We start from the raw sequence: 16,389 nt of genomic DNA, 5'->3' as shown, positions 1-16,389 counted from the left end.
GTGATCTTGTTACCATTGAGAAAACTGAGTCTTTAAATGATTAACCAGATTCGTCTGTAATATTCCTTACAACTACATGTGAATCTACAATCATCTCAAAAATTAATTAAAGAAATCGAGAGCCAGGAAGTATGCTACACGTTTTCTCTTAGGTCAGTTCTTTTCAAAATTACCCATTCATGTCTTAAATCTTGTAGATTGTTACCAGAGGAGAGCCACTGCTTCCTGCCTCTCGCTAAAGACAGCATTAATCATTGAAATTCTCATCTGTCAAAGGTTCTAGAATCCTCTAGCCCCATGTTGAATTTCAAGGGGCCATTAGTCATATTCTTTGACCTGCAGAGATACCTACACATCAGTTCAGAGTCTTAGATCTTTAGAAGCAATATATCTAAACTGCAGCTAAATAAATGGACAGTTGGCTGAGATTATTTCTTCTCACCATAATTACTTTTCTTCTAGCCCCAAAGAACCTGCCTGACGAGTCAAAGCCTAAGAAGTTTGCCCATTGTTCAGTTCCTATTTGGCTTAGACGGTCCAGGGATCAGTTAGGAAACGGTGAAGGTGATGTAATGAATCTTAGTGGGAATAGAATGTTTAAGACTTTCATGTGTATGTTTTTAAGACTTAAAATATTATCTTCACTTCCTGGTTGCTTTCTGTAATGCTGCAGCTGTTATATTCTGGGGCACCTCACTATCTTTTTTCAGTTTTTGCCCTCAATGCCATTTGTGCATGGGATCTTCTGGACAAGGGGTTATCATCTCTGTGGGCTTTCCAGTCTGAGCAATCTCCTTGGGTATCATTTTCCTGAGTGCTCTAGTTAAATATACTCAATTTTCCTTTGCTTTTGTGGACATTATTTTGATCTTCCAGTTGACTTCACGTTCTGTGTTGTCTTTGCTGGTCCCTGAAGTTGCCAGCTCCTCAGAGGTGTTTTAAACTGCACTGTTAACCCCTGTCAGTATTGAGAGGTAGTCCGGCATTGAGGTGTCTCTTTAGAGAGCAGGGCTCTCTGTTTGGCATGCAAGTCAAGGTCTCTTTGTTTTTTTACTATAAAGTCTTTCGGGGGAAGATAGTTTTGTTAACTATTGACATGTTTGACATGTCAGGTGAGCAAGGTGAGATGTGTTTTGCGACATTCTACTTTGACTATTCTCTGACAAGAAACTTGTACTGTAAGGGAAGGGGACTGGCAAGCAGGGGAAAGAAGATTACATGAAATAACATTCTTTTAAGTGATCATCAGATGCTATGTCTTTAATGTACATTATCTCCTTGAATCCCCTCACAGTTTTAGTGGATACCTATTATATGCATTTTTCTAGGTGAGATAACAATCTCAGATGCCCAGGTGGCAACCCGTCAGTGGGAGAATGAGAAGGCAAACTCAGATTTTCCTGATATGAAACTCAAGGTTCTTTGATGCTACCTCTTGTTAAACAAAGAGGAAGCAAATGGAGCTCTTATTTCATATGCTGAATATCAGATTGTCTATGCTAAGAGACTGAATAGGTTCATTTTGATTTGAATATGATGATTGGCTAAATGCTTCTAAGGCTTCACACTCAGTGACTTAGAAAAGTCACTAAGGGTAGAGGTGAGGTATATGTTACCCACATGGGACCACGATTGGGTACCAAATCGCTGAATCACTGATCTACATGATTTGACTTGAGAAATGCTAAGGCGTCTCTAGCTGCCCACAAATATCTTTTTCTCATCCTCATCATTGTAATCCTTTTCTTGATTGACTGTTGCTCGATAAGTCATAAAATTTCCACTATTAGAGTTGTTAATAGTTCACAGAACAAAGTCAAGTTTCTTGGCTTCCCTACACCTTTCATTCCTTAGACCATTTTTTTTTTTCACATGAGATGAAATGACCCCTTTAGCTATTAGCTTGTATCTTGACTGTATCAATGTCAATATCCTAGTTGTAATGCTGTGCTATGGTTTTAAAGAGGTTACCATTGGGGGAAACTGGGTAAAAGGGACACTGTATCTCTCTGTATTATTTCTTATAAATGCATGTGAATCTGTAATTATCTCAGTGAGTTCCTCAGGCGAGTTGTTAATTCCTGGAAAGCTGCATTTCTAGATGTTGAGTTCCTTCAGTTTCACATGGAGATGTGAGAGTACCTAGGGTGGAACATGGTGGTCCTAAACCCTGTCCTGTGAAGAGACCATCATAGGGAAATGTGATCAGGGAAGAGAAGTGCAGACAGTGTGAAGGTGGCATGGCTTGTGGCAAACTTTACACACCTGAGAAACATTTTATATTTTTGTCCATTATCAGAACAGGTTCTATTCTTCAAAGATCACAATGCTGTTCTCATCACAGGTTCTCAGTTTCTGTTTGATCATGGGAGCATGATTTACCTTTGACTGATTCAATTGCTTCATCTGTAATATTGGGGCATTACAATTTGTAATGAGAGACAGTCATACCAAGACTATTTTGAAGTAGTGAGAACAGCGTACTTTTGTGCAGATGAAGCAAATATGAAGTGCATTTCATGTTTTCATACAGTGAATATTCATATGGCCCTAACGTACATTAATTGACATCCTTATCATTTTATTCTTCCAACACTAGGGCAGTACGTATAAATAAATTCTATTTCTGTACACAAATCTGGAATATTATTACCTATTTTGTAATTGTTTCTGCAAATTTGCCTTCATGGCAATTTTTGTTCTTGAAGTTATTTTTAAATAATAGCTAATCTTCATACTTTATTTCGGAATCAAGTAGGAAAGAGGGAACTGCTGAGTTTGAGTGTTGGGAATACCCAAGGAAGGTATATAATCGTAAGGAAACTTCTAGATTTGATTGTTAGGAGGGTTGGTCCAAATGCTTATAGGCCCTGTGCAGAGCCGTTTCTCCCCTCCAAATCTCAGCTGGGTTGGTACAGCCCAGTGTTATATCTAGGAAGGCAATGGCTTATGCTAGATGGGATGTTGGTTTCGGGTAGCTTCCTCAGGAAACAGCCACTCACCCAATGGCCTTCCAGGCTGTCTCAGGGAGCCCTGCTGGCTGTCTTCTTCTGGAGCATGAGTCCCAGTGTTCATTCTGTAGGCTGTAGTGCCCTTTGACAGGGATGCTGGCAGGCGGAGCTACATGAAGGGACCATGATGTGCTCTCTCTCTCTGTGCAGAGTCTCAGAGGTGGTTCAGGAAGTTGTACGTTGTTTATTTATTTGAAAACAATAATCTCCATGAGTATATCTTAGTGCACCCTAAGGCATTATTTTGGCTGCAAAACTAGGTTTCGTAAGGGTGATCTCACTTAATTCTCACAGTAACCATATGAGGTTGGGCATTATCCCCCTCCATTTAGAGAGGCTTACTGAAATTAAATAGTTTGTCTATGGTCACACAATTAGTGAGCCAGAATTTGAGTGTATAGATCTAATTCCACAGCCTACACCTTGAACTCTTCTTCACGTAATACAGAGTCTTGGAGTCTGTGTCAACATGTCTTCCCTTCTTTCAACAGATATTTTTTGAATACCTGTCTGTTTTCTTTTAGGCACCATGCTGCATCCTCAGATATAAAAATTAATGAACATGATTCCTACAGTAGAGGTACTCCTATTTTATTATGACAGAAATTAGGTATATTGTAAAAAATGATAAAATGTGAAGTGAATAAACCATTACAGCCATGAGAGCATTTAAAGTATTTGAAAGATAACATAGCCCTGAGAACAATACAGTGAATGATCAATTTATTCATTTTTTTTCGTTCATTCAAAAGATATTATGTTGGGTGTTTATAATGTGCTGGGTGCTAGGCTAGGTCCCAGGGTTAGAGGAAATAGGGGCGGTTCTTTCTCTCACAGAACTTACTTACCTTCTAGGGGATGTTCACAGAAATAAATGGAAAATTGGAAGTGCCATGAAAATCAGGGACAGGATACTAGCAGAAAGAATGGCAGGCTAGTTTGTTTTTATCAGGGATGTGTTCCCTCAGCGGGGAGACCTGAAGGGTGAGTAAGCGTTAACCAAACAAATGATGGGCTGGTGGGGCACAGCCCCACAGCAGGCAGGTCCGGTCATTGAATCCTAGGGACTGAAAGGAAGGCCAGGTGACCTCAGGGGAGAGGTGGAGGGAGAGAACCCATGGAGGATGGTTCTAGATGAGGCCTGAGGGACAGTCAGAAGCAGACTGAGCCAGACTTTCGGGTCCCAGTAAGTATCTTTAATCCTAACGGCAAAGGAAAGTCACTAAATATATGGGAGTGACAACACCAGATTTGTGATTCAAACAGCTCTTTTCAGCTCAGTGCAGACAGGTTGGTGGGCAGCCAAGGTGGACCTGGGAAGAGAAATAGAAAATTGAAAGGGTTACAAGGCCGGATAGGATAGAGCTTGGGCTAAAGCGGTGACGTGAAAATGGAGAGCAGAGGATGGGCTTCAGAAGTAATTAGGAGATAAAATGGGTGAAAACCAGTGATAGACTGATACGGGATCAGGTGAAGAAAAGTAAGTTTCTACAACTGGATAGTTGGTGGCACCATTCAATGAGGTAGAGATACCAGAAGAAGATGGGATTTGGGAGGCAAATTTCAAGTTCAGTTTTGAACGTGTTGGGTTTGGAGTGACTTTGAGAGAGACAAGCAGAAACAACAAGTTGACATTTAAATCTATATTTCTGGAGCCTCGAGAGGCCTGGACTAGAGATACACCTTTGTGTATCATGAGTATGGAGGTGGTAGATGACATCATGACCATGGATGCCATTGCCCAGAGAGATACTAAGGAGTGATGCGAAAGCCGAGTCTAGAACCAAGCTTTGAAGAACTGCATTTTATGGCTGTTTGAAGGAAGATCAACTTACAAAGGACGTAGAAGAATATCATAGAAGATAGGAGGGAAACCACTAGAGTCATACAAACAAAGGGAACCTGTGCTTTGATGAAGATGGAGTGACCAGCAATGTCAAGTAATGTGAGTTTAAAAAAAGTTCTTTGGAGTTATTGACATGGAATTCATTGGTGATCTTAGCAAGAGCTACTTTTGTGGAAAGATGAGGAAAAAGATGGATTAGAGAAGGGTGAAGATTGGTGGGGGGTGGGTAGGGTATAGCTCAGTGGTAGAGTGTGTGCCTAGCATGCACGAGGTCCTGAGTTCAATCCCCAATACTGCCATTAAAAATAAATCAATAAGTAAACCTAACTACTTCCCCCCACAAACAAACAAACAAAAAAAGAGTGAGTGAGGGCTATGAAACTGTCTACATTCAAAGTAGACAAGTCTTAGAAGAAGAAAATAATAAACAGAACATAGGGGATTGGGGGAAGGTTTTTTATAAGATGGGAAAGACTTGAATATGTTTAATCGATGGGGATTTGGCAGTATTCAGGAGAGGAAAAGGATAAGGGATAGTGCTGACTCATGAAAAGGGAACTGGGCTGGAAAGGAGTCACAGAAATGCCCATGTTTGCATGCTTGGTATGAAGAGGCGGAGAGGGTTCGTCTCCTAGGGATTCTATGTTCCTGTAAGGCAAGAGACAGTATCTTTGTCTGTGAGGTAGCAGGGAGGAGAGGTGGAGGTGTGAGGAGAGCTGAGAGAGTTTGAAATATGGCAGTTGAGGTGACGAGTGGGTGTGAGTTGGCTTGAGAAAAGTGGGATTCCTGGTCAGTGTTAAGGGCCCATTTTCCAGAAGCTTGGGAACATTCATTTTCTTCTGCTCTGAAATAAGTAATCCATGGTGTAACCATGTTTTATGAAAAACTCAAGTTAACAATATCTATATAAGTAAGAGGAAAGTGTTTGAGAAATGTGGGAAGTGATTGATTTTCAGACTGTTTTGGGAGACTGGAAGGAAAATACTCATTTGAATACTCATTTGAACATAAAAATGTAAATTTTAAAAGTTATCAGAATGTGTATATACTTATTAAGTGAACTGGCTGAGGGGGAAAATTTCCTTTTTCATTTGAGAAAAATAGATTAATTTATCTTGTTTAAACATTGAGGCTTGGGCTGAGTTAAACATTAGAGATTATTTTAAAACGATAGCAGAGTTTGCATAAAACAGTGCACTAAGGTTGCTGGATTTTCATTTTTGCTGTTGCTCCACTGTTAGGTCTCTGTAATTTTCCTCTCAAGAAGATGAACAGATGTTTCTATGAATGTGAAACTAACTCAGCAAATGGAGCTTCATTTTCTAAATGTTTTCTTGGCTGAGGAAGACAAGGGACAGACACCTGGAGATTAGAAATGTGTCTCTAATCACTAGAAATGCTTATTTTAATGAGTTGGCCTCAGTTGGCTAATAGAATTGCCTAAGTGTGAAATTTCATTTCCTATGTGTGGAGTACGTTACCGGGTATGTTAGTGGGAGCACAGGAGAGTGTACAAAAGGATTTTTTTTTCCTCTTGAAGAATTTCTTGTTTGGCTGGGGAGGAAATGTACTCCTACCAAAGTTATAAAAGAGACCTTTAGTAACTTCACAAATGCAGGTGTTGAAGGAGGTGGGCAAAGGCTCAGAGTAAGAGAAGGAAGAGATAACAGAAAGAACTCTTAAAGGAAGATTCAGGAATAAGAAGGATATCAGAGATATAGCCAGAGTTAGGTTCAGATTTGTTAACTGCTTCTTAGACTCTCAGGAGAATGCGGAAAATCACACGGGAGATTTTAAGGGCCAGACCTGGAAGTGGCATGTGTCACTTCTGTCCTATACCATTGGCCAGAAGTCAGTCACACAGCCCAGTCTAACTGCAAGGGTGGCTGGGAAATAAACCTTGGAGGTATTGTGGGTTTGGTTCCAGACCATGGCAATAAAATGAGTATCACAATAAAGTGAATCACACAATTTTTTTTTTTGTTTCTCAGTACACCTGAAAGTTATATTTACATTATGTATTAAGTGCACCATAATATTATGTCTAAAAAACCAAAGTATGTATACATCTTATTAAAAATCCTTTATTGCTAAACACTGCTAACCATCATCTGAACCTTAATCAGTGAGTCATCATCTTTTTACTGGTAGAGGGTATTGCCTTGATGTTGATGGCTGCTGATTGATAAGGATGGTGCTTGCTGGAGGCTGGGGTGGCTTGGCAATTTCTTAAAATAAGACAACAGGAAAGTTTGCCCCATTGACTCTTCCTTTCATGAAAGATTTCTCTGTAGCATGCACTACTGTTTGATAGCATCTTACCCATTGGAGTCAATCCTCTCAAACCCTGCTACTGCTTTATCAACCAAATTTATTTAATATTCTAAATCCTATGGGGGAGGAAGGTATAGCTTAGTGGTAGAGTGCCTGCTTACCATGCACGAGGTCCTGGGTTCAATCCCCAGTACCTCCATTAATAAACTAACAAACCTAATTATCCACCCCCCCCCACCAAAAAAGAAGAAAAAAAGAGACTAAGTTAATATTCTAAATCCTTTGTTGTCATTTCAACAATCTTCAGGATTCTTGATATATCTCAAGAAGTAGATTCCATCTTAAGAAATCAATTTCTTTGCTGATCTGTAAGAAGCAATTCCTCATTCATCAGTTTTATCATGAGATTATAGCAATTCAGTCTCATCTTCAGACCCTACTGCTAATTCTAGTTCTCTTGCTATTTCCACCATATCTGCAGTTACTTCCTCTCCTGAAATCTTGAACCCTTCCAATCATCCATGGGTTGGATCACCTTCTTCCAAACTTTTGTTAATGTTGATATTTTGACCTCCTCCCATGAATCATGAATGTTCTTAATGGCATCTAGAATGGTGAATCCTTTCCAGAAGGTTTTCTATTTCCTTTGTCCACATTCATCAGGGGAATCACTATCTATGGCAGTTATAGCCTCACTAAATGGTTCTCTTAAATAAGACCTGAAAATCAAAATTTCTCCTTGATCCATGGGCTACAGAATGAATGTTGTGTTAGCAGGCATGAAAACAACATCAGTCTCATACATTTCTGTCAGAGCTCTTGGGTGACTGGGTGCTCTTTCAATGAGCAGTAATATTTTGAAAAAAGTCTTTTCTGAGCAGTAGATCTCATTAGAAGGCTTAAAAAATTCAGTAAACCATGTTATCAACAGATATGCTGTCATTCAGGCTTTATTGTTCCATTTATAAAGCATAGGCAGAGTACATTTAGCATAATTTCTAAGAGCCTTATGATTTTCAGAATGGTAAATGAGCATTGGCTTCAACTTAAAGTCACCAGTTGCATTAGCCCCTAACAAGAGTCAGATTGTCCTTTGTAGCTTTGGAGCCAGGCATTGACTTCTCCTCTCTAGCTATAAAAGTCCTGGATGGTGTCGTCTTCTCCTCCTCCTTCCTTTTCTTCCTCTTCTTCTTCCTCCTCCTCTCTTTTTTTGCATCTTCTAACATAAGGCTGTTTTGTCTGCATTGAAAATCTGTTATTTAGTGTAGCTATCTTCATTCATTATCTTAACTAGAGTTTCTGGATAACTTGCTACAGCTTCTACATCAGCACTTGCTGCTTCACTGGGCACTTTTATGTTATGGAGATAGCTTCTTTCCTTAAACCTTTTGAACCTAGTCTCTGCTAGCTTGAAATGTTTCTTTTGCAGCTTCCTCACCTCTCTGTTTTCATAGAATTAAAGAGAACTTGGGCCTTACTCTGAATTAGGCTTTGGTTTAAGGAAATGTGGCTGACTTGGTTTTCTTCCAGACCACTAAAACTTTCTCCATATCAGCAGTAAGGCTGTTTTACTTTCCTATCATTTGTGTGTTCACCGGAGTAGCACTTCTAATTTCTTTAGGAACATTTCCTTTCCATTCACAACTTGGTTAACTGTTTGGCTCAAAAGGTCTAGTTTTCAGCCAGTCTCTGCTTCCCATATGCCTTCCTCACTGAGCTTAATCATTTCTAGCTTTTGATTTAAAGGAAAAGATGTGCGACTCTTCCTTTCACTTGAACACTTAGAGACCATTGGAAGGTTATTAATGGGGCATATTTCAATATTTCAGTGAATAGGGAGGCCTGAGGAGAGGAAGAGAGATGAGGGGGATAGCCAATTGGTGGAGTCAGAACACATACAAGATTTATAGATTAAGTTCACCATCTTCTATGGGTGCAATTCATGGTGCCCCCAAAGCATTACAAGAATAATGTCAAAGATCACTGATCACAAATCACTATAATAAATATAATAATGATGAAAAAGCTCGAAATATTGTGAGAATTACCAAAAAGTGACACAGAGACACGAAGTGAACAAATGCTGTAAATTGGCACTGAGAGATTTGCTTGACATGGGGTTGCCACAAACCTGCAATTTGAAAAAATGCATTATCCGCGAAGCACAATAAAATGAGGTATGCCTGTAGTTTAGCTGTCTGCCTGGGAAGAAGTGTTTATTTAGCAGCCAGTCTCTGCTACACACCCCTTGGAGCATCACAGAAGATATTTCACTTCTCTCATTCATGGACTCTAAGCCCTCCCTTCACCACGGTGAGCCATCTGATCAGTCCCACCCAGAATTAGGCATCTGATTGTTCTCAAACCTTCTACCACCCTGGCCATCATTTTTAGTGAACGTTCTTACTTTTTATTTTTCTTCTCAAAATGAGGTGTTCACAGTAAAATGTAATTCTTTAGATGGGATCCAAAAAAATTCTGGCAAAGTGGGATTATTGTTGTGTTTGATTTCATAACTGTGAGGTCAAAGAGACAGCCAATATTGGGAAGACTTCAGCTTGAGAGGCAGATGATGGATGCCCACAAAGAAGAGAATTTGAAGAATGAAGGGGATCCCCAAGATGCCATTTCAATAGGGCAGGTGTGTCAAACATTAGTGGTTATGAACTATTCTTACCTACTTCTCAAGGGAGGGAAAAAAGCTCATGCACTCACAAATTAGCCTGTTCATTTCCATAAAATCTTAAAGTGAACTCAAGGAGAAGAAAGAGGTGCTCTGAAATAATATTAATTTTATATTAGATTTTGGATTTAAATGAAAAAAATCACCAAGAATTTCCATATTAAAATCTTTTAATTGTAATGTTAACCAGTCTACCTATCTTACCTAGTGACTAAATTGCTGAATTCAATAACCTAGCCAGTAATCTACATGGTTTTATGACATATAAGTGAGTTAACATTGCTTTGTGGAACTAGAGCAATGTTAGTTGCTTCAGTTGTCACCTTACACTTGCACTTGCATTAGACATGGCTCCATCAATGTCTTGCCATTTCGACATATCCTGGTGGCCCGAGAGTCCCTGATGTTTTCATCTAGTGACCCTTTAAAGAGAGAAAGACTGTATCATTTCTTTTTTTAATTTTGCAATAGTTGTGCTTTTAGTGTTCTCTGCTAAGAAATATTATAACCCCCAGCAAGTGTGCATTCTTATCAGAGAAATGAGTTGATTGAAAACAATTCATCTATTTCTAAATTCCTAGATGTGCAGAGAAAGCCTATGTATTTATCTGTCTATCTGATCTACCAGTATGCTCACCTATTTCAAATATTTCTTTTTCCTAAATTGAGTTTATAATGTCAAGGTTTCAGGGTACAGGCTTTATTTACTCAATTGTTTATGGCTAGACTGGTGAATAGTGACTACCACACTTCTTTTCTGTAAATGTGGCTGCTCTTGTGTGCTGAAGTTGTAGGAAACAGAATTCATTGTAATCATAATTCAAATTTAGTTTCCTATTACAATTCCTGTTTCTTCTTGTCCCCAGGTTGTCTCTCAGGGAGAAGATGCCATAGGCATAAACAACATTTACTGATTTATGTTATTAGTAACTTTTTTGCAGATTCCCCCCAAATAAGATTTAAGTGATATTAACAGATTCTCACCAAGCACTTTAGAATAAACAAAACAGTAAGTATCTAAGCAGAAAGCCAAGTACTTTCAGATCTCAATATGTGTATAATATATATGAAGACAAAAACACAGAGGCAACATAAATAACTATTCTACTTGGTTGCCATCTGTCAAGTTTTTTTTTTTTTTTTTCCAGGGAAGAGTTTAAACATAGCTACATCACTGAGAGGAAGAACTGTACAATACTGAGGGGAAATGGTGGTAGTGGTGGGGTAGGTTTTTTACCCAGAAAAAAAGGTTGAGAACCAAGGGGAATTTTAAATTTTGAATCCCTCAGCTCTGTCACAGGGCATTTGCTTTGCTGTCTGAATGCTCTTTGGGCATCCAGGATGTAAAAACTACAGATGCAATTTTCTATTTTGTTTTTTTCCACAATACCATCATTATGACCCATGCTGAGTTAGGTTGTGACATTCATCCAGAGCATCCTAAATTGCACCTTGAACACATTTTGGCCTCTGTGGCATCATTTAGAAACACAAACCTTTATGAAGTTTCTGGCTTTTCTTTTTATATGATGGGTTGATAATCTTATAATGGCATTAGTTCTGCAACCAATTACCAAAGATTTGTTATTACTGTTACTTAAACAACTGGACTGTCATTAAATGTCTACAGCAAGGTTAAAAACAGTTTTGGAAGGGTGTGGGATAAAATAGTTTAGAAACTTCCTCTCCTGGATATTTGATACTGCAGAATTCAACAAGGAATATTGGACACTTCTCAAAATAAAATTAATTTAAATTCAGTTTCACAAAATTTAAATTACAGAACATATTGAAAAAGAGGTTAGTTGGAAAGTCAAACATGATAGAACTTGGAAATTATCAGGCTTTTGGATATAAAAGTATTTCTTATATGTCGAGGCAGAATTTGTATTTTCTTTTTCTCAGTGTCATTTTATGAGATTAAATATTCCTGTTCTACATAAATAGAATAGAAACATCTCTATTTTTTTTAAATGTAATGAAAATAAGAAATGGTCACTGAACAAAAATAGTTTTAGATTTCTCCTCACTATATTATTTTGGTTAATTTAGGGAGAAAAATTTGTGAGGACATTGTGATTATTCTTTCTTTTCCAAGCTAGTCTGTTGCTGGGATAGTAGCAAATAAAGGATGAGGAGGAAGGCAAAGGATGGACTAGCCAATGTGGACAGAGCTGATGCACATCCATGGTCCCAGTGGCACAGCTGATGAGCTGTTTAATTTCAAGTGGTTTGGCTGAGTTTGGAGCCTAGCCTCTGGAACTTTGCCTCTTGTGATCTGAGTACTTGCTGGACATGTAAACACCAATTTTCTCAATAACTTACTGTGACTAATCTAAACTTTCTTCAGTAATTTGAAATGTCATATTTTCTTATACTACAATTTTATACTATATATATTTAGCATATGCATCTCAATCATTTATCTTTCTTTCCTAGAGCTCATGTCATATTTTCATTGCTGTGGGTTTCTAAAACACTTTTATTATCTAGAATGGCTTAACTTCCATCATATCTTTTTCCTTTGGTATTTTAAGAAAAAGAAGTACTATGGAAAATAATTCTGCTTCTATTTTATTGTTTTAAGTATTTGTAACTCATTTCCTTGTGACTTTTTTTTCTCTTAATATACTCGGACTTTAACTATTTTACTTAGTTATATTTTCATTTTAATAAAAGTGAGAGAAGTATATAGTTTAAAAAATAATCATTTTCAGGTTTGGTATCAGGTTTATAATATTTATGTAAAATGAGTATGGTACACTTCTGTGTTTACCTGTGTTGTGAGATGTAGTATAATTTTAAAATAATTTGCTGCTTAAATGATCTGTATCTTATTCCCTTTTTTATATAAATTTCCTAAAACTTTTTAATGCTATATATGTGTTCTGTTATATTTTGATTACTATTTCTTTCTAGATCACTTTTGTTAATTTATATTTTCTTACATTATTGTCACTACATCAGGATTATCATGTTAATCAAAATAAGGTAGTATGTACTGTTCTTTTATGATCTTTTAAATCTTTTTTGGCCTTATCTACTTTGTAATTTTTAATGAAATTTGAGTTTTCTTTCTTGCTTAGCTTTGGTGAGTTTTACTTACTAATCTTTTTAAAAGCATTTATTGAGATAGGATTTGTTTATAACATTATACACATTTCATGTATGTAATAGTATATTTCTACTTCTGCATACACTACATTGGGCTCACCTCCAAAAATTTAGTTTCCATTGACCACCATACAGTTGATCGTCTTTGTCCATTTTATCCTCCCCCTGCCCCCTGCTCCTTTCCTTCTGGTAATTACCACCCTGTTCTCTATATCTATGTTTTTGTTTGGTTTGCTCATTTATTTTCGTTTGTTTTTTATATTTCACATATGGGTAAAACCATACAGTATTTGTCATTCTCTGTCTGACTTATTTCACTTAGCCTAATACCCTCAAAGTTTATTCATGTTGCTGCAAATGTCAAGATTTCTTTCTTAATGATTGAGTAATATTTCATTGTGTGTGTATGTATCTGTGTGTGTGTGTATGTATGTATATACACACACATACCATGTTGTCTTTTCTGTTCATCTGTTGATGGGCTCTTAGATTGTTTCCATACCTTGGCTGTTGTAAATAACACTACAATGAACATAGTGATGCATAGTGTTGTCATATTCTTTGGATAAAAACCCGAAAGTGGAATTGCTGGATCATATGATAGTTCTCTTGTTAATTTTTTGAGGGATCTCCATACTGCTTTCCATAGTGGTGGTATGAATTTACATTGCCTCCAGCAGCACATGAGGGTTCCCTTTTGTCCACATCCTCGCTGACACCTGTTATTTCTTGCCTTTTTGATAATAGCCACTCTTACAGGTGTGGAGTGATACTTATTGTGGTTTTGATTTGCATTTCCTTAATAATTAGAGATATTTTTATCTTTTTATGTGCCCATTATTTATTATTGTGCAGGTTTATTTTGGGGCTCTCAATTCTGTTCCATTGATTTGTTTTCCTGCCAATACTATGCTGTTTTGATTACTATGTTTTTGTGGTATATTTTGAAACCATGGAGTTGTGATACCTCTAGCTTTATTGTTTTTCCCTCAGGATTGCTTTAGCTATTTGTGATCTATTATGGTTCCATATAAATTTTAGATTTTTTTTTCTATTTCTGTGAAAAATGTTCTTTGGATTTTGATAGGGATTACACTGAATCTGTAGCTTGGTTAAGGTAATATGGACATTTTAACAATGTTAATTCTTCCAATCCAGGAGCTTGGGCTGTCTTTCTATTTATTTGTGTCTTCAATTCTTCCAAAAATGTCTTATAGTTTCAGAATATAGGTTTTTGACCTCCTTGGTTAAACTTTTTTTCTAGGTATTTTATTCTTTTTGTTGTAACTGTAAATGGGATTCCTTTCTTAGTTTCTCTTTCTGCTAGCGCATAGTTATTGTATAGAAATAGAAGAGAGTTTTGTATGTTGATTTTGAATCCTGCAACTTTACTGTGTTTATTATTTCTAGTAGTTTTTTTGGTGGAGTCTTTAGGATTTTCTATATATAAAATTGTGTCATCCACAAGTAGTGATAGTTCCCTCCTTCTTCCTTTCAATTTAGATGCCTTTAATTTTTTTTTTTGCCTAACTGCTCTGGCCAGGACTTCCAATAGTATGTTGATAAAAATGGCAATAATGGGTCTCCTTATCTTTTTCCTGATTTTAAAGGAATAGCTTTTGGTTTTTCATCATTGAGTATGTGTTAGCTGTGGGTTTGCCATAAATGGCTTATATTATATTGAGGTGTGTTTTTTCTATACCCACTTAATTGAGAGTTTATCATAAATGGGTGTTGAATCTTGTCAAATACTTTTTTTCATCTATTGAGATGATCATATGATTTTTTTTTGGTTTTTTTTGTTTGTTTGTTTTACTTGCTGTATCATTATACATACTTATATTTTCAAATTTTTTAACATTTTTTATTGATTTATAATCATTTTACAATGTTGTCTCAAATTCCAGTGTTCAGCACAATTTTTCAGTCATTCATGGACATATACACACTCATTGTCACATTTTTTTCTCTGTGAGTTATCATAACATTTTGTGTATATTTCCCTGTGCTATACAGTGTAATCTTGTTTATCTATTCTACAATTTTGAAATCCCAGTCTATCCCTTCCCACCCTCCACCCCCCTGGTAACTACAAGTCTGTATTCTCTGTCTGTGAGTCTATTTCTGTCCTGTATTTACGCTTTGTTTTTGTTTGTTTTGTTTTTGTTTTTTAGATTCCACATATGAGCAATCTCATATGGTATTTTTCTTTCTCTTTCTGGCTTACTTCACTTAGAATGACATCCTCCAGGAGCATCCATGTTGCTGCAAATGGCATTATGTTGTCCGTTTTTATGGCTGAGTAGTATTCCATTGTATAAATATACCACCTCTTCTTTATCCAGTCACCTGTTGATGGACATTTAGGCTGTTTCCATGTTTTGGCTATTGTAAATAGTGCTGCTATGAACATTGGGGTGCAGGTGTCATCCTGAAGTAGATTTCCTTCTGGATACAAGCCCAGGAGTGGGATTCCTGGGGATGATCATATGATTTTTAACTCTTTGCCCTTTATTTTTCTTTTATTTTATTAATTATTCTTTCTGATTTTTCCTTAGTATTATTTTATTGCTCTTTTTCTAGTTTATTAAGTGAATATCTGGTTCTTTTCTTATTTTTATTGATTTCTTGCTGCTGCTTTTCTTAGGGTCATTTTATTGAACTCCTCTAGTTTATTGAGTTGAATATCTTGTTCTTTTATTTTCATTCTTTTTTTTTTAAATAATAAGAGCCCTAAAAACTAGGATTTTTTTTCTCCTTTGAGTCTTTATCTTTACCACCATCTTTACCACAATCATCAACTTTTATATAAGATTTTCTACATTTTATTAATGTTAAAATAGTTTGTTATTGGAATTTTGATTTCTTCTTTAGTCTGCCATTTAGGTATGTTTTATTTTAAAATTTGCCTTTGTGTCTATTTTAAGATTAACTTCTGATATTAATTTCTGCTGTGTCTTTGTGTATGTGATTCATATACTTGTGCATTTTTTTTTTTAGGAAATAGATGGTCTACTTGATTTCTACATTTTAGAACTTTCTGATATTTTATCTACCCCTAATATTTAATCATTTTTTCCATTTTTTCAGATTTAATGACTAAAATTGACAAAATCCTAATATATTTAAAATGTACAGTGTGATGATTTGATATATGTATACATATGAAAGGATTACCATTATCAAGTTAATTAACACATCCATCACCTCACATATTTACACCATGTGTGTGAGAGAAAGAATGCTTAAGATCTACTCTCTTTGCTAAATTTAATTACACAATAAATTATTTTCAACTACCACCACCATGCTATACATTAGATCCTTGAGCCTTATTCATCTTATGACTGATAATTTGTGTCCTTTTCCCAAGCTCTCCTCATATTGCCATCCCTCAGCTCCTGGCAAGTACCATTTACTCTGTTTCTATGAGTTTGATTTTTTTTTTTTTAAAGATTCCA

General features: G+C 36.5%; 1 protein-coding gene and 1 non-coding gene across 2 annotated transcripts in view; both read left to right on the top strand.

Annotated features, from left to right (window-relative positions):
- PDE4D (phosphodiesterase 4D) overlaps positions 1-16,389 on the top strand; it is a 1,287,753-nt gene that overhangs the window by 118,452 nt on the left and 1,152,912 nt on the right. The window lies entirely within an intron of this gene.
- On the top strand, positions 7,258-7,330 carry TRNAG-ACC (transfer RNA glycine (anticodon ACC)). The gene has a single exon. It is a non-coding gene; the product is annotated as a tRNA-Gly (tRNA).

This window comes from Camelus dromedarius, chromosome 3, assembly GCF_036321535.1.
Source record: "Camelus dromedarius isolate mCamDro1 chromosome 3, mCamDro1.pat, whole genome shotgun sequence".
Taxonomy (NCBI): Eukaryota; Metazoa; Chordata; class Mammalia; order Artiodactyla; family Camelidae; genus Camelus; species Camelus dromedarius.
This window is presented reverse-complemented; position numbering and strand designations above follow the sequence as displayed.